The sequence below is a fragment of the Eptesicus fuscus genome, chromosome 16 (assembly GCF_027574615.1).
Source record: "Eptesicus fuscus isolate TK198812 chromosome 16, DD_ASM_mEF_20220401, whole genome shotgun sequence".
NCBI classification, from domain to species: Eukaryota; Metazoa; Chordata; class Mammalia; order Chiroptera; family Vespertilionidae; genus Eptesicus; species Eptesicus fuscus.
In genome coordinates, this window is record NC_072488.1 from 65993084 (window position 1) to 66012964 (window position 19881).

Consider the following 19881-nt stretch of genomic DNA (forward strand, 5'->3'; position numbering starts at 1 on the left):
TTGACCCTTCAGTCCCAGGCCGAACCTCTAACCACTGAGCAAACCAGCCAGGGTGGAACATTAAACTCTTTCATATTCAAATTAAAGAATCTATTTAAAAGTTAATTCTTATAAATTCAGTGAATAATATTAATGTAAGAAAATTACCTATTGAACATAGAATATCTGTTTTATTTTCTCTGTCTTTTACTATACTTATTAACAACATTAACAATATATTTTGCTAAGCACTTTCATTTTTGAAAATTATATTTCAATATATTTGACTTTTCTTGGTCTGCATTAAGCATATCCATGTGTAGAAGGCACAATTGCTAAATGCCTTTATGTGAATATTAAAGGTAATTTAATATTCACATAAAGAAGCTAATTTATCTCAGTTTGTGCTTTTTGTCTCTATTCTTCAGTTGCTAAAGTCAACCCATAGATTAGACTTTATTTTATGGTATATATAGTTATGCCTGTGTCTTTGGAAATGCCATAAATTCTTAATTATCTGCATAGTTTTAGTGGGTGGGAAATTTAAAATTTCTTGGGGTATCTGCCTCTAATCAGCCTGTCCCCAGTCAGCTCCATTTCTTGACCTGCTAATTTTATATCTGTGACTACATCTTTGTTTATATATCACTTACAGTAAAATAACAGAAGAAATGCAAATACAATGAAAGTCTGTGCTTATTTATTGTACTCCTTGGGGGGAAATATAAAAATACCTCTGCAGTGTCTGGTCTGAGGTTATCCCTTTATTAACTGAGCTAATTGATCGTTATATACATCAAGTCAAGGCTTGTGGAAAAATAATGGAGAGGATGGTTATGGAATTTGTGTTGGTAGCACTATTGCCCTAAATTTATAATTAGGACAAAGAGATGTCTGTGGTAATAATTTGAACATGAGTAAGACAGGTCCAAGGACTCTGGAGAAGAGCTACAGAGAGGAGATTATCTTAGTTTTATACTAAACTAAAGGCCCAGTGCATGAATTCGTGCATGGGTGGTGTCCGTCCGGCCCAGCCCCAATTGGCAGATCAGGGCCGGGCCTGTTGGGAGGAGGAGATGGTGGGAGGTTGGCCAGCTGGCCCGCCCTGTTCGGGGCCTGATCAGGGCCTGGCCAGCTGGGGGGAGGTGCCGAGGACAATTGGCCGGCGGGCCTGGCCCCCAATTAGGGTGGGGAGGATGACTGAGGGTGGGACCGGCCATGGGAAGGGGCTGTGGGTGGTGGGCCGGAAAGCCCTGCCCCGGAATGGGGTTGGGGGAGACAATCGGGGGCCAGCGGCCTGGGTGAGGGGCATAGATGGTTGGCCGACCTGCCCTGCCCCTGATTGTAGTGGGGGTCCAATCAAGGGTGGAGCTGGCTGGGGGGAGGGGCTGTGGGCCAATCGGGGTGTTGGGGGTCCATCTGGGGCAGGGCAGGGCCAATGGGAAGAGCTGCAGGAGATTGGCTTGTTGGCCCCGCCCCCTATTAGGGTGGGAGAGGCCTATCAGGGGCAGGGTGGCTGAGGGGAGGGGCCAAGGGAGGTTGGCCACTGGCCCCACCCCCCTGATCGGGCTGGTTTGCTGGCCGCAGTGGGCATCATAGAGACCCATTGCTCTAGTCGTTATGGTGTTCCGGTCGCTGGCTTTTTATATATATAGATGCTCAGAAGTCTGTCCCTGGAAATCTTAGCATTGCATCATAACATTGAACAGACAAGGTCAGGTGGTAGATATTGAACAGAACAGAAAGTGACTCCTTTCCTACCAGCATGGGACTCCTAAAATTTTCAGTAATAATGTAGGTATATTTGATGGAAGAGATGGTTTTTAGCCATTATGCTACTCTATATTAGCGTAACACACTTGGCACAGTGCCTGTATAAATCACTGATACATGGCATCCATACAGCCTCCCCAAACTCAGAAGGAATGATAATTAAAACTAATCTTCATATCAGAGATATGTGAAGATTAATGAAATGGGATTTCCCCTGAGTTTTGAGAAAGAATGATACACCATGCAACAGATTACTACATAGTTTAATTTGTAGTTATGCAAGGTAGTTTATAAGCACTTTACGTTAAATAAAAAACATAATTAGTGCATATTGATGCATCAAATATTATTTATGTAATTTTTATAAATATATATATATTTCAGAGAGGAAGAGAGAGGGAGAGAGAGAGATAGAAACATCAATGATGAGAGAGAATCATTGATCGGCTGTCTTCTGCATGCCCTACACTGGTTCATATGTTGATGCTCAACCACTGAGCCATGCTGGCTGGGCTCAAAGATTTTATACACAAGGCAATAAGTGTAAAATTTGAGCATTTAATCATGAATTAATATATTGCACAGCATATGTTATATATATTGAGATATATTTTAGAATTTAATTAAATAAAAAATAAAATAAAAACAATGCAGGTTATTTACTGAATTTTCATCAACTCAAAACTATATGAAAAATTTTGAAGAATCATTTTCCAATCTATTTCTATGTGAATTCCAAGTTGAGGACATGCTTCTATAGAAAATAGAGTAAAATGAGGGGGAGAACTTGCTCCAACTGTTTTTGAACTCTTAATCTAGATGCAGTGAACTGGCTGGATTTGAGCAGAGAGAAGGTGGAGGTAAACGGGTCAGATAGGACTGATGCAAGGGTTCACAGAACAAGTAAAGGGGCACCAATACAGTGCTCCAAAGGTCACCCCTCCTAATAACATCCCACTGGGGATTAGGTTTCAGCATCTGAATTTTAAGGGAACACAAACATTCAGTCCATAGCATCTTGCCCACCCTCCCCCAATCCATGTCCTCACATGTCATCAACTCAAAAGTCTAAGTCTAAAGTCTCATCTAAACATCATCCAAATAAGATATGGGTGAGCTTCCAGCTGTGAACCTGTTAATCAAACATGTTATGTGCTTCCAAAGCACTATGGTAGGATAGGCATAGGAGAGGTAGTCCCATTCCAAAGGGGAGAAATAGAAAAGGAAAAAAGAGTAGCGAGTCCAAGGTGAATCCAAAACCTAAAGGGCAAACACTAAACCCCCAGGGCTCAAGAACAATTCCGCTTGGTCCCAAGCCTGGTCTTCCAGACCCACAAGCTTAGGAGTTGGGCCTCCCAGGCTCAGGGCAGCCCTGCTCTATGACTCTACAGGGTTCAGCCCACACATTGCAACCCTGTGGCTCTCCTGGGTGGGAGTTGACCCCATCTCCAAGGATCTCCTGTGCATTTCCTTAGGGGAGATTCTCTGTAGGGGCCCCATCCCTGCAGCAGCCCTCTGCCTGGCTTGCATGCCAGGAGGCAACCATGCCTGTCAAGGAAATCCTGGGTAGCTCCACGCTGCTCCAACATTTGAAATCTAGGGACAGGTAGCCACACCCCCTGTGCTATGCTAGACTCAGTGCATGACACACTGGGGCCCACTGAAGCTGAGAAGCATGGAACTGAATTCAGGGAGTAGAGGCTGAGATGTGAGGAGCTACCCTGCAGTAGCATCCTTTTCTTTGAAATTGTTCTGCACCCTCCACCTCCCGCACCCCCCAGGACCTTGCACTCTGAGCCTATGATGGGGAGGACAGCTCCATGATATCCAAATTGCCTTTGGGGTCACGCTTCCACTGCCTTAGGCAATTGATTCTAGTTTGTATTTAGATGGCCAACTAATCTCCCCAACGTTTTGCTGAATAGCTCCTAGCTTGTGTTGAGATGTTTGATCCATATTAATCCCCGTATCAAATTTGGCCACACCTTTCTGTTCTCTCCCAAACAAGATTTTTCAAAAAGAATAGCCTGAGAATTTTCCAAATTCTTAAGTTCTTCCTTTTTAATTAACAATTCCATCTTTAAATTATTTATGTCTCCTCACATTTTACTATAAGCATCCAGAAGCCAAGCTACCTTCAACATTTTGCTTAGATATTTCCTCAGCCAAATGTCAATGATATCACTCACAAGTTCTGCCTTCCACAAAACACTAGAATAAGAACACAATTCAGCCAAGTTACATGCCACATTATAACAAGGATGACCTCTCCTCCATTTTCAAATAATATTTCTAAGACTTCATCAGAATGGCCTTTACCATTATTAAAAAAGAAACAACAAGCCCCAAATGGAGTCACTTATGCTAAGAGTCACCTCAGCAAACCAAGACTCCATTGAAATTTCAGGCTCTTTCAGGAATGTGAGCTTTAATCAATCAATCTGGTATTACCTGTTCAGCACTAGTTAAGTAATCCGCCTGATAGATATCTACCCTTTCCCAAAGGAAGGTGATCTTGCCTGAAATATTCCACTTCTAGAAACTTCTTTATTTCTGCCTCCTTCTGCCCATAAAGGCCATTTTGTACACTTCCTTGGGCTTCTTTCTATCTGCTAGATGAAATACCTCCCAATTCATGAATCATTGAATAAAGACAATTTCATCTTCAAATTTACTATTAAATTTTATTTAACAGCATCCATGTTTCTACAAACATTCTATTCACAACCACTTATGTACTCTCTAAGACAACTGCAGTTTTTCCTAGCCTGCACCTCCAAACTCTTCCAGTCTTTATCCATTACCCAATTCCAAAACTGTTTCAACATTTTTCAGTAGGTGTTTCATATATATATATATAAATATATATATATATATATATATGCACACACACATATATAAAAGCCTAAGCGACTGTTATGACCGGCTGGTAGCTATGATGTGCACTGACCACCAGAGGTCAGACGCTCAATGCAGGAGCTGTCCCATGGTTGTCAATGCACTCCCACAGCCAACCTCCTGTGATCCCTCCCCCTGACTGGGTGGCCCCAATTGGCCCCAATGGAGCCGCCAGCCAACTCCTGCAGTCCCTCCCCCTGGCCAGCCAACTATCCAGTCTGATCGGGACTGGGTGAGACAGGCCCTGATCGGCCCTGATCACCGGCCAGGCTGAGGGACCCAACCTGTGCACAAATTCGTGCACCAGGCCTCTAATATATATATATCGAGAGAGAGAGAGAGAGAGAGAGAGAGAGAGAGAGAGAGAGAGAGAGAGAGAGAGAGTTATTATAGGATCAGTTCACATGGCTATAGAGGCCACAAAGTCCCATGATCTTCCATCTGCAATCTAGTTGTAGTTTTGAAATTGGTGTTTACCTATGAGAACCAGCAAAGCTGGTTCGTAATTTACTCCTGTTCCCAAGGCCTGAGAATTGGGGGACTGATGGTGTTAAGTCCACATCTGGGACTGTGTAGGAAATAGTAGTCTGTGATCCATCTCCAACATAGTCAACTTTTAATAGACTATAAAACATTTACTGAATTTCACCAGGGCAAACAGAATGTATGGAGGAGGGAAGATGATATAAGAACAAAGAACTGTGTGTGTGAGCCAGTATCATGGTGGAAACGACCACTCCTCCCCCCGCTCCAGGCACCCAAGACAAATCATCTCTTGCCCACCTCAACTAGACAGGGGGAGGTGAAGACAACTAGAAAAGGCCTCAGCCTATTTTTTTAATGGCCCAATTGGAGACAATGAGACTTAGATGACATGAGGAAAACTATTAACACCATAGTATTCAGTCAATGAGGAACCAGAGGAGGGACCCTTGCACCCTAGGGAATAAATGGGCAGTGGTCGTTACTCCAGGTGTGCCTGTTCCATGGAACACCCACTCTTGCAAGAGCATATTAAAAGTCTTGTTTTTGCAGAGAAACCAAGATGGCAGCATACATAAACACCTAAACTGCTGCCTCGCACAACAATTTCAAAACTACAACTAAAAGACAAAACAGACATCATCCAGAAACACAGGAAGGCTGGATGAGTGGAAATTCTACAACTAGAAGGAAAGAGAAAAGCACACTGAGACTCACAGGAGCTACGGAAGACAGAGGTACGGAAGTGCGCACACGTGGAAAGGGCTGGCAAGTGAGTACAGGGCTGGCTTTTTCAAGCAGGAGGGAGACAAAAGGTCCTGACTGCTCTGAACTCCAGTTCCGGGTGAGACTCTAGGAACCCAGACTCACGGGGAGAAACTGGACTGTCTGGCAGCGGGTGAAACTCGAGAGTGGCTTACTCTCAGAGGTGCTTGCGGCGATTACCAAGGGACACTGAGAACCAGAGGCCTCTTAGGGCAGGACTGATGGGAAGCAATTGCTGTTTGCTCTGCCCTGAGATCCCGCCGCATGAAGCAATTGATGTTTGCTCTGCCCTGAGACTCTGCCCCATCCAAGTTGAGTGCAGAAGCTTTTGCATATGAATGACCTGGTCCTTTGAATTCTAAACTTACCTAACAAAGTGCAGCTGAGTCAGTGAGACCCAGAACATCCAAAAGAAGGCCCAAGGCCCTGCAGCATCTTGCATTGCTTCACAGCTGGGCCTCATCTGGGCACCTCCAAAACCCAAACAAAGAAGAGGAATCTGCAGATCTCTCCATAGTTCCTGCTGAGTGGCCTCAGTCAGAGGCTAAATTAGCACCTCCTTGGAGATCCAAGAACCAGTGTACCCAGGAGTCAGAATGGGACCATCCAGATTACAACTACTCAGATTCGTAAGGGACACTCAGGGGGCAGACTCAGTGAGCACCAAAGCCCCACTGAAGCAAGTCTTGTCTCATAAAGGTGTCTCCAGAACAGAAGTTCTCCCAGCATAGACACTGCTGATCCTCACAGCCAATTGGCCTGGAGGTCAATTCCTCCCAGTGATACCAACAACAATCAAGGCTTAACTACAACAAGACTGTGCACACAGCCCACAAAGGGGTGCACCAAGAGTGTCCACCTCAGGTAATTGGGGAGGCTGAGCCACTGGGCCCTATAGGACACCTAGCACACAAAGCCACTCTATCAACTCAGGGAAGCAGCCAAAATGTGGAGACAAAGAAACAGGTCACAAATGAAAGAAATGGAGGAAAGCAAACGACTGAATAGAGTTCAAAACCATGGTTATAAGGTTTATCAAGAATTTTCTAGAAAAGGCCAATAAATTTAGCGAGACCCTCAAGGACATGGAAAAAGACCAACTAGAAATTAAGCCTACACTGACTGAAATAAAAAATAACATACAGAGATCCAACAGCAGACTAGAGGAAAGCAAGAATCAAGTCAAAGATTTGAAATACAAAGAAGCAAAAAACACCCAACCGGAAAAGCAAAAAGAAAAAAGAATCCAAAAATATGAAGATAGTGTAAGGAGCCTCTGGGACAACTTCAAGAGTACCAACATCTGAATTATGGTGGTGCCAGAAGAAGAGAGAGAGCAAGAAAACCTATTTGAAGAAATAATGACAGAAAACTTCTCCCACCTGGTGAAAGAAATAGATTTACAAGTCCAGGGAGTGCAGAGAACCCCAAATAAAAGGAATCCAAAGAGGACCACACCAAGACACATCATAATTAAAATGCCAAGAGCAAAAGACAAAGAGAGAATATTAAAAGCAGCAAGAGAAAAACAGTTAGTTACCTACAAAGGAGCACCCATACGATTATCAGCTGATTTCTCAACAGAAACTATGCAGGCCAGACGGGAGTGGCAAGAAATATTCAAAGTGATGAATAGCAAGAACCTACAACCAAGATTACTCTACCCAGCAAAGCTATCATTCAGAATTGAAGGTCAGATAAAGTGCTTCACAGATAAGAAAAAGCTAAAGGAGTTTATCAACGCCAAACCAGTATTACATGAAATGCTGAAAGATATTCTTTAAGACGAGGAAGAAGAAGAAAAGGTAAAGATAAAAATTATGAACAACAAATACATATCTATCAACAAGTGAATCTAAAAATCAAGTGAATAAAAAAATCTGATGAACAAAATAAACTGGTGAATATAATAGAATCAGGAACATAGAAAGGGAGTGGACTGACAATTCTCAGGGGTAAAGAGGTGTGGGGGTGCGGGAAGAGACTGGACAAAAATCATACACCTACGGATGAGGACAGTGTGTGTGGTGGGGGGGGGGGTAAGGGCAGAGGGTGGGGTGGGAACCAGGTGGAGGGGAGCTATGGGGGAAAAAAAGAGAACAACTTTAACAATCTGAACAATAAAGATTTATCTATATAATAAAAGCCTAAGCGACCGTTAAGGTGAAACGGCCAGAACGACTGGTCGCTAGGATGCGCACTGACCACCAGGGGACAGACGCTCAATGCAGGAGCTACCCCCTGGTGGTCAGTGTGCTTGCAGAGGGGGAGTGCTGCTCAGCCAGAAGCTACGCTCACCGCTGGCAAGCACAGCAACAGTGGTGGCGAGAGCCTCTCCCACCTCCGCAGCAGCGCTAAGGAGCAGCGAGCCAAGCGGTAAGGAACCTGCTGCTAAGGAGCAGTGAGCTGAGCAGTAAGGAGTGAGCAGGCGAGCTTAAGGAGCTAGGGACCCCAGATTGTGAGAGTGATGTCCCGGACTGTGAGAGGAGGCAGTCCAGGCTGAGGGGACAACCCCCCCAGTGCACAAATTTTGTGCACCAGTCCTCTAGTTTAAAATAAATAAATTAATTAATAATAAATAAAAGTCTCGTTTTTGCCATACTTCTGTCTCCGAGTGGTTATTTGAATTCCAACAGGTGAGCATTTCTCACAGTCTGAAAGCATGAGAACCCAAGTACTGATATCTGAGAACAGCAGATGGATGACTCAGCTCCAGTAGTGAGAGAATGAGTTAGCACCTCCTCCATGTTTTTCTCCATTCAGCCTCTCAGAGGGTTGTCCCACCTTGCGTTAGCTGCTTTACTCAGTTCACCAATTTTAATGTTAATCTCTTCAGAAAATCTCCTCAAATACACACCTAGACATAATTGTTTACCACCTACCAGGGCATCCCTTACCCAGTCAGGTTGACACATACAATTAAGCATCCCAAGTGCCATCCCCAAACCTTTCTGTGATGTTAGAAGTGTCCTATATCTGTGCTGTTCAATATGGTAGATACTGGGCACATGTGGCTATTGAGCTGTTGAAATGTGACTAGTGTAATTGAGATGGTTAACTTTTAATTATATTTTATTTTAATTAATTTAAGTTTAAAATTAAAAAGTCCCATATGGGAAGTGCAGATCAAGAATTAATAGCATCAGAAATGGTAGGGAAAGGTATGCCAGGTACAAGAGTTTGCTTGGGAACTGGTAGGGGGCACAGATAGTATATGGATATGTCACATAAGAAAAAAACATGATAAAATTACACCGCAGAAGAGCAGAATAATTGCTATAAAAATACTTCAAATATTATGTGAAATCTCCATTATTTTTAGTGCCCTTCAGGATTTACTATTTGTAGTCTCTCGCTCTTTGTAAATTCCATTCCTCTGCTATATATTCCACTCACACCACATATGACAGCCAAACACACTACCAGGAGGTCATGTGAGAGAGGAGGATCTTTAGACCTTGTCAAAGCAAGCTGATACCAAAATAACAAGGGCAGAATTTCTCTGAGTGAGACTATCCCAGTTACTTTAGGTCCTTGTACTGATATTCATTAAAGACCTGTGATCCACTATTTGAGGCCTGAGTAGTCCACATACAGTCAGAGTTGATGAACCCTGAGTAATCCCATATAGTCAGAGTTGATGCACCCTGTTAGTTGATATACAGTCAGAGTTGATGCCCACCCTGAGTAGTCCACATATCAGGTGTACCGGTTAATAATGTGGATTTTTTTCAATAGATGGAGTTACACACATATTGATATATATGCTATTTGATATGTATACCATTTTATTGTATTGACAGCAAGCTTCAAACTTCATATGTCAAATTTCCTGAAAGTATTAACATCATAGATATTTTTGCACTTCAAAATGTCAAATTTTGTGCCAAAAAAGAGCATTTGTGGGAATTTTTAATTCATTACTTTATTTTGAAGAAAAGTGCTGCTGAAAGTTATCATATACTTCAGGAAGCTTATGGTGAACATGCTCCATCTCAAGATACTTGTGAACGCTGGTTTAAACGTTTTAAAAGTGATGATTTTGATGTGAAAGACAAAGAATGTCCAGGTCAACCGAAAAAGTTTGGAAGTCAACAATTAAAAGCATTATTGGATGAAGATGCGTGTCAAACTCAAAAACAACTTGCAAAAAGATTAAACGTTGCTCAGCAAAAAATTTCTGATTGTTTATAAGCAATGGGAAAGATTTTAAAGGGAGGAAAATGGGTGCCACATCAACTGAACGAAAGACAAATGGAAAACCAAAAGTCATCAGTAAAATGTTGCTTCAACAGGATAAAAGAAAGTCTTTTTTGCATCGAATTGTGACTGGCGATGAAAAGTGGATTTCTTTTGAGAATCCCAAATGCACAAAATCATGGGTTGATCCAGGTCAACCATCAACATCGACTGCAAGGCCAAATCACTTGGGAAAGAGGACAATTCTCTGCGTTTGGTGGATCAGGAAGGTGTGGTGTATTATGAGCTTCTAAAACCAGGTGAAACCATTAATACTGATCACTACTGACAACAAATAATCAATTTGAACCACACTTTGATCGTGAAGTGACCAGAATGGGCCAGAAGACATGGCAAAGTAATTTTGCTTCATGATGATGCATCATTACACACTTCAAAACCAGTTAAAGACACGTTAAAAGATCTTGCCTGGGAAGTATTAACCCACCCACCATATTCACCAGATTACCACTTGTTCCAACTGATTGCACACGAACTTTCTGAGCAGCACTTCAAAACATACAAAGAAGTGGAAAATTGGGTCTCTGAATGGTTTGCCTCAAAACAAGAAAAGTTCTATTGGGACAGTATCCACAAATTACCTGAAAGATGAGGGAAATGTGTAGCTATCGATGGATATCACTTTTAATAAATCACTTTTGATGGTTCTCGTGAAATTATCATGTTTTCTTTGATTACAAAATCTGCATTATTAACTGGTACACCTAGTACAGTGAGAGTTGATGTACACTCTGAGTAGTCCACATACAGTCAGAGTTGATGTACACTCTGAGTAGTCCACATACAGTCAGAGTTGATGCACCCTGTGTAGTTGACATACAATCAGGTTGATGTGTGCCCGAGTAGTCCACATACAGTCAGAGTTGACACATGGAATAAAATTTAGAGAACATAATAAAGGCTTTTCACAATTCATACAGTGCCAACTTATTTTGTACAGGAAATGTTTTAGGTTACTGCTGCTTACTTATCAGAATTTGATTATGTATCTTGCTTCTCTTCATCTACTTCCAAACTTCCAACATTCCATGAGGGCATAATAATTAAACAGTTTACTATTACTGGAGTTTGGTTTTTGTTTTGGTGTTTACTTTAGCTACTTTCTAATGACAAAATAAAATGTGGTCCTGCATTTTACTTGAAAATACAAACACTCTATTCATGATAGAATTTAATGTGCATAGTGGGAAATTTTCAGGGATTTCTTTTATCTCAATTTACTTTATATAGTTAAAAATATTAGCTCTGGGGGGAGGAACCAAGATGGCAGCAAAGTTAAACAACTAAACTGCCGCCTCACACAACAATTTCAAAAATACAACTAAAAGACAAAATGTCTACCACCCAGAACCACGGGAAAGCTGGCTGAATGGTAGATTTACAACTAAGAAGGAAAAAGATAGGAGAACAAACACGGAAAAGCTGAGATACGGAGGCGCACGTAGCGGGCTGGTGGCAGGCGACAGGGTGAGCAGCTTTTTTTCAACCCCAAGGGAGACAAGATCACTCTGAAACCCAGTTTCTGGCGACACGCGGGGGACCCAGACACCTATGGGGAGAAGCTGGACTCTCGGCCATCAGGTCAGAAAGTAAGAGTGACTTTCTTGCAGAGGTGCGCCCAGCAATCAGTGTTTACTGTGCTGGAGCATGGGACACGGGGACTTGGAAACGCGGAAAGGCAGAGGCAGCTGATGGAAGCCATTGCCGTTTGCCACGCTCTAGCCTAGTGACACCCTGTGACCCTGCCCTGCACATTCTACAAACCCTCCCAGGCTCCACACAGCAGCTTTTGCATATAAATGGCCTTCCTTGTGGCAGCTTAACCAAATAAACTGCAGCTCCAGTCAAACTGCTCCAAAGCTGCCAAACCCCAAACAAAGAGGAGAAAACTAGTTCTTGCTGTAGCTCCTGCTGGGGGTCCTCAGACAGTAGCTGACCTGGACCCCATTGGAGATCCAGAACTAGGGCATCTAGTGGTCGGTGTGAGACGACACCAGATTTCAACCACGCTCATAAGGGACACATTCAAGAGGCAGACTCAGTGAGTGCCAAAGCCCTACTGGAACAAGTCCTGCCCCATAAACGTGTCTCCAGCACAGCAATTCTTCCTTTATAGACACAGCAGGTCCTTACAGCCAATTCAATTCCTCCCAGTGACACCAACAACAATCAGGACTTAACTACAACAAGGCTGTACACACAGTCCACTAAGGGGTGCACCAAGAGAGTCCACCTCAGATAATTGGGAGGCTGAGCCGTTAAACCAATAGGACACCTAGTACACAAAACTACCCTAACCAACTAAGGGAAGCAGCGAAAATGAGGAGGTAAGGAAACAGATCCCAAATGAAAGAAATGGAGGAGAACAAACGAATGGACATAGAGTTCAAAACCACAATTATAAGATTTTTCAAGAATTTCATGGAAAAGGCTGATAAATTTAATGAGACCCTCGAGGATATGAAAAAGGACCAACTAGAAATGAAACATACACTGACTGAAATAAAAAATATTATACAGAGACCCAACAGCAGATTAGAGGAACGCAAGAATCAAGTCAAAGATTTGGAATAGAAAGAGGAAAAGGACACCCTCCAGAAAAGCATGAAGAGAAGAGCATTCAGAAAGTTGAAGATAGTGTAAGAAGCTTCTGGGACAACTTCAAGCATACCAACATCAGAATTATGGGGGTGCCATAAGAAGAGAGAGAGCAAGACATTGAAAACGTATTTGAAGAAATAATGACCGAAAACTTCCCCCACCTGGTTAAAGAAATAGATTTACAAGTCCAGGAAGTGCACAGAACCCCAAATAAAAGGAATCCAAAGAGGGCCACACCAAGACACATCATAATTAAAATGCCAAGGGCAAAAGACAAAGAGCAAGAGAAAAGCAGCAAGAGAAAAACAGTTAGTTACTTATAAGGGAGCACCCATACGATTACCAGCTGATTTCTCAACAGAAACTATGCAGGCCAGACGGGAGTGGCAAGAAATATTCAAAGTGATGAATAGCAAGAACCTACAACCAAGACTACTCTACCCAGCAAAGTTATCATTCAGAATTGAAGGTCAGATAAAGTGCTTCAAAGATAAGAAAAAGCTAAAGGCGTTCATCACCACCAAACCAGTATAATATGAAAAGCTGAAGGGTATTATTTAAAAAGAGGAAAAAGAAGAAAAAAGTAAAGATAAAAATTATGAACATCAAATACATACCTATCAACAAGTGAATCTAAAAGTCAAGTGAATTAAAAATCTGAAGAACAGAATAAACTGGTGAACATAATAGAATTAGGGGCATAAAATCGGAGTGGATTGATAGGAGTGTCAGGGCAAAAGGAGTGTCTGTGTGGGGGGTACGGAAAGAGACTGGACAAAATCATACACCTATGGATGAGGACAGCAGGCGGGGGGAGGTAAGGGCAGAGTGGGGGAGGGAACCGGGTGGAGGGGAGATATGGGGGGATAAAAAGGAGAAACAATTGTAATAATCTGAACAATAAAGATTTATTAAATTTATATATATATTAGCTCTGTGTGTATGGTATAATTTTATTTATAGTATGGGTATGTTTGTACATAGTTGGTTACTTCTGTATTTATTGCTCTGTTCAGCAAACAACTTTAAAATGGCATATCTTAGCAGCATACTATTATATGGAACCATAATAATCAACAGTTAGCAAGTGTATCCCAAAGGTGTGTGGTTTCATATTATGTATGATTAAGGATTTATTATGATACTAAAGGCCTGGTGCATGAAATTCTTACACTGAAGGGGTGGTGTCCCTCAGCCCATCCTGCACCCTTTCGCAGTCCAGGACCCCTCAGGGGATATCCACCTTCCAGCTTAGGCCCGATCCCCTAGGACAGTGATTGGCAAACTCATTAGTCAACAGAGCGAAATATCAACAGTACAACAATTGAAATTTCTTTTGAGAGCCAAATTTTTTAAACTTAAACTTCTTCTAATGCCACTTCTTCAAAATAGACTTGCCCAGGCCGTGGTATTTTGTGGAAGAGCCACACTCAAGGGGCCAAAGAGCCGCATGTGGCTCGCGAGCTGCAGTTTGCTGACCACGGCCCTAGGGGTTTGGGCCTAAGCCAGCAGTCAGACATCCCTCTCGCAATCTGGGATCCCTTGATCCTTACTGCCCACCTGCTTGTTGCTCCTCACAACTCAGCTCGCTGCTCTTTAGTGCTTCTGCAGAGGTGGGAGAGGCTCCCACCACTGTCGCTGAGCTTGCCAGCCATAAGCCTGGCTTCTCCCCACATGGGGAGCACACTGACCACCAGGGGGAAGCTCCTGCATTGACTGTTTGCCCCATGGTGGTCAGTGCGCATTATAGTGACTGGTCATTCTGGTCATTCTGCCATAATGGTCGCTCAGGCTTTTATTATATAGACTAGAGACCAGTGCACGAATTCGTGCATGGTGTGGTCCGGCTGGCCTGGCCCCAATCAGGGCAGATTGAGGCTGGGCCTGTCAGGAGGAGGAGATGGCAGAAGATTGGTCAGCCGGCCCACCCAGATCAGGCCCAATCAGGGCTGGGCCGGCTGAGGTAAGGGGCTGCAGGCAATTGGATGGCGGACCCCATCCCTGATTGGTGTTAGGGGGCCAATTGTGGGTGGGTTGGGCTATGGGGAGGGGCATTGGGAGGTGGGCCAGCTGGCCTCTCCCCCGAATGGGGTGGGGTTGCTGATCAGGGGCCAGCAGCCTGGGGGAAGGGCCATGGGTGGTTGGCCAGTCAGCCATGCACCTTATAAAAGTTGGGGGGCCAATCTGGGGTGGGGCCAGGTGAGGGGAGGGTCTGCAGGAGATTGGCCTGCCGTCCCCACCCCCTATTGGGGTGGGATGGCTATCAGGGGCAGGGCTGGCCAGGGAGAGGGGCTGTAGGCTGATCAGGGTGGTGGGGGTCCATTGGGGGTGTGGCCAGCTGGGGGGAGGGGCTGCAGGAGGTTGGCTGGCCAGCCCTGCCCCCTATTGGGGTGGGAGGTGTAATCAGGGTTGGGCCAGCTGTGGGGAGGGTCTGTGGGCCTATTGTTGTGGGCCTGGCTGGGGCTGGCAGGTGTGGGGGGGAAAGGAGGGGTCTTTTGGCAGGCAGCCTCGCTCTTGATTGGGGTGGGAGAGTACGATCAGGGGCAGGCTGGCAGGGGGGAGGGTCTGTGAGGTTGGCCAGCTGACCTCACCCCCTGATCAGGCTGGTTCACTGGACACAATGGGCATCATAACAATCAGTCGTTATGGTCGTTATGGCCGTTACTGTCGCTGGCTTTTTATATATATACTAGAGGCCCGGTGCATGAAATTAGTGCATGGGTAGTATCCCTAGTGGTTGTCAGCTGCCAGCTGGGGCCTCCCTTCCCCCAACTGCCTGCCACCACCAGCGGCCAGGGCCTCCCTTAGCACCCGCCTTGGCCTGGCACTGCCCACTCACCTGCTCTACCAACCCGCCACGGTCCCACTCTCGTAGGGGCCCATGGGGCCAGCAGCACCTCCACTGCCACCCACTGCCAGCACCTCATTGCTGATGCCCGTCATGTTCCGTGCCACCCCCTGATGGTCAGCGCACGTCTAACTCCGGGTTGGTCAAACTCCCGCACACGGGGACAATTTGCATATTAACCTTTTATTATATAGGATAGATAATATTACAAAATAAGGTTCTTACAAGTTTTAGTAGTCTCTGAGTTATAATATTCAGTGGAGAAGAATGCCACATGTTGCTTAATAGACCGTTTTTTACCTTGCACATTCAAAAACAAAAACTTTTGTTAGATTTGTTTCTACACTCTTCATGGTGATGATGTAAGGGTGTAATGGGTTTAATTCACTCTGTACTCCAATAACAACATATTCTACTAGTGCCATAGTTTTCATGCTATATTATTGAAGGGGAGCAAAGGACGTCACCCCAAAATGTGCTATATGACATGGTGATTGTTTTGAGCTAAAGTCAGTTAGAACCCTGGAGACTCAGGGAAGTTTCTTTTGTTTTCTTTTTTAGTGTGTGCTCATTTTATTTTCTTTGGTTTTGTTTTACATGTCCCTCAACTGCCTAAAAGAGGGCCCACCCCAGGAAGAGAGCTAACACAAAATAACTTATGTGCCAAGACCTAGCTCAGTGGCATGGAAAACACTCACTCACCTGACATGTCTCTGCCCATCTTCATGACAAATGTCTTCCTCCCCTCTGCTGTCTCCATCTCAGACCCTCTCCTTAGTTCAGGAGGGCATGTAAGTCTCAATCGCCTGACTCTCTGAGAGCCTCGTATCTTTGGGGCTCAAGTATATATGAAATTTAACTTGTGTGTTTTTTCTGCATGTAAATCTGATCAATGTCAATTTATTTATTAGAACAGCCAAAGAACCTAGAAGGAAAGGGGAAAGTGTTCCTCCCTGTATTACAGTTCAGGATGCAAGGAGTTAGGGTGGGTCTCCAGGCTTCCCTGCTATTGCCTCAACCCAGACAGCTCGTTTTTATGTTTCATTGATTGACATTCCCTGTAAAAATTTTGTTTTAAAAAGTGGTCATGTTATTAAATCCAAAGAACAAAGAAGCAGCGCAATATCACAAACACACACACACACACACACACACACACACACACACACACACTCACACACACACACACACACACTCACACACTCTCACACAGCAGGTATCTGTGCTGATTTCCCCCACTTGTTCCTCCAGAGCCCCTCCTCCATGCCCACCTGCACTGTGCTCAAGATGCTAATCTTAAAGGACCCTCATGAGCTGCCTCGTGGACCTCCCTGGCTTCAGGTAGGGTTCATTTAGGCCAGGGATGGCCACACAGGCGCTCTCAGAGCAGGAGAGGTGGCAATCAGGGGTTTGTTCCTCCTCCCTCCCAGCAGACTCCCAAGGGATGGTTGTGTCCTTCAAGTGGCTTGCTCTATGGAATTATTCTCTCCCAGTCCACACACTTCATAATTTCTCAGTCCCTTCAAACCTCATGTCAGGATATTGAACTAACCTTTCCAGTCCTCTAACCCCTCGATTTTCAACCCGTGAGCCGCAGGGGACACACTGGGGTGCCAGGAGCATTTCTAAGTCAGGAGCACTGACCTTTGTTCCCTTAGACTGTTGGATAAAAAAAAAAAATAACAGCCAACAAAACAATAGCTGTCCTGTGTGAATGAATCAAAATTATACCTATTCTTAATATATTTTTGGTGTGCTACAGAATTTTAGTAATTAGTGTATGTGTGCATGAGATATAAAAGATTGAAAATCACTGCACTCAGTCCTGGGCAGAGTAGTTTATTAAACTCTCTCACATCCACCAGTTGGAGAGTGCCATGCGATTCTTGCTGGGACCTTGAGCAATAAGCACCTTATGCTGTGTATGCACACACAATTGTGTGTACACGTGAACATGCACACGCACACACACACACAGAAAACCCATACCTCCAAGAAAACTACTACAATATCAATATAAACAATTCATTTACCATAAAGGAAAGAGAAGATGCCTATGTATCCTATTTTTAATTTCTCTATTTGGACACTATTTTTGGAGTTACATAGAAAATTCACTTTTAAAGAGATGCAACTTTTAAAATATTAGAATAGGCATTTGTTTAATGATTCCATTTTTTCTATTACTCTTTATTACAATTTAAACTGGGCATATCATTCAAATGAGTAATAACACCTATAGTAAAACTAGAGGCCCAATGCACGAAATTCATGCAAGAGTAGTCCTTCTTTCCCCCGGCTGCCGGCACCAGCTTCCCTCTGGCACCTGGGACCCGGGCTTCCCTCACAGCCCCAGCTTCGTCCAGTCTAATTAGCATATTATGCTTTTATTATTATAGATATCCTTTTAAAATGTATAAACACACAAAAGTATATATTTAAAGATGTTTGTAATAAGGGAAATAGGAGTACTGTATAAAATAGAAAAAAACTGGGAAATTCTTAATAACAATCATTAGGGAGACAAATTTTGGTACATTTATACTATGTAATACTATGGAGAGAATAAAAAGAATAAGACTGTACTCTGAAATGTAAAGTGGTTAAAAATAGTTGAATTAACAATACTACATATAATATCCGAATTATTTAGAAATCGCACATCTAGGTATATGTGCAAGTCATATAGGTGTTTCTCAAAGGGATTTGGAATGGTTGTCACTGGAGAGAAAAGTTGGACAGTGGAGGTAGTGTGGAGAGGCAGTCGGTGGATGGGGACTGTGGAAATGAGTGAGGAGAGTCCAAATTATTTGAGAAAAAATAAATCCAATATATGAATCAAAATTAAATATTTCTAAACACTACTTTTTCACATCTTGATCATTTAATGTAACAAGTATTAATATGAAAAGTATGAACAACTTCAATTTTCTATGTCTGTTTTTAGAATTGCATATATTGGCATTTTTCCTTTTCTTTTAGTTTTGCAGTCTCACATATTGGTAACTCATGTTACCAAAAATTCTTATAGCTGTTTTGACTAACATTTTTTTTTTCTTTTGAGAGCAGGGTAAAATTTCTAAGCTATTTGTATATTTATTTTACATATTTTAACTAAATATTTTATCCAATTATTACTATTTTCTCTTTATAAACAATTAGTAGCCAAACAGTTGTGTCTATATGAAGAAAAGTTAGAATTCAGAGATATAGCTTAATGTGAAATCATCCTAATGAATTTTTCCTCCCTCTTGATTGAATTTTCCAATGCTTTCATTTTTTTTCAAGTAATAGCATACAGAAAATATTGTCAATTCTTTCCTCAGGATAAGTTTATATAATCTTCATGTAGGTCTATTAATGCTACTGAATTATTTTGTAAGATAAAAATTGACCAAATAGGAAAATTAGGTACCATTTGCTATGAAGGAATTCAAATATCAAAGCAACATAATTTAGAAAGCAAATAAAATAGCTTACTTAAATCTCACAAAGAAAATTGTACTATGCTTAGTGAAGTAAGTCAGATAGAAAAAATAGAAAACCATATGTGGGATATAAAACTGAAAGCAACAAATAAATAAACAACACAAACAAAGAAAAATTCATAGACATAGACAGCAACAGTGTGGTGATTACCAGAGTCAATGTTGGATGGAGGGAGGGGAGAAATTATGAAAAGATAAAAGGAGGATGAATGGTGATGGAAGGAGACTTCATTTGGGGTATTGAATACACAATGAAATATACAGATGATGTCTTAAAGAATTGTACACTTGAAACCTACATAATTTTATTAACCAACCAGAGGCCCGATGCATGAAAATCATGCAAGAGAAGGCCCTCACAGCCCCAGCTTTGTCTGGAAGGTCGTCCAGACGGTCGTTCCACTGTTAAGCCATTTGGTTGATTTGCATATTACACTTTTATTATTATAGATGTCACCCCAATAAATTCAATAAAATTTTTAAAATAATAAAAGAACTACAAAAAAGAAGTAACTTAGTATAACATAGTATCTATCAATGTATGAAGTAGTTTGAAAGATTTATTTTAGGCTCATTTGTTTTCAGATAGTTCACATAAAATTAGAGAAAACATTCAAAACATAGTTAAATCCCTGAAAAAGAATCAGAATTAGCATGTTTATTTTAATATGAGTTTAAAAAAATATTTACAAAAGCCTGAAAACAACTAAAATTCAACATAAATGTAAAATTTATCTGGATACACTTGCAGAAAACATTTTAAAAAGTTGATAAAAAAAACTGATA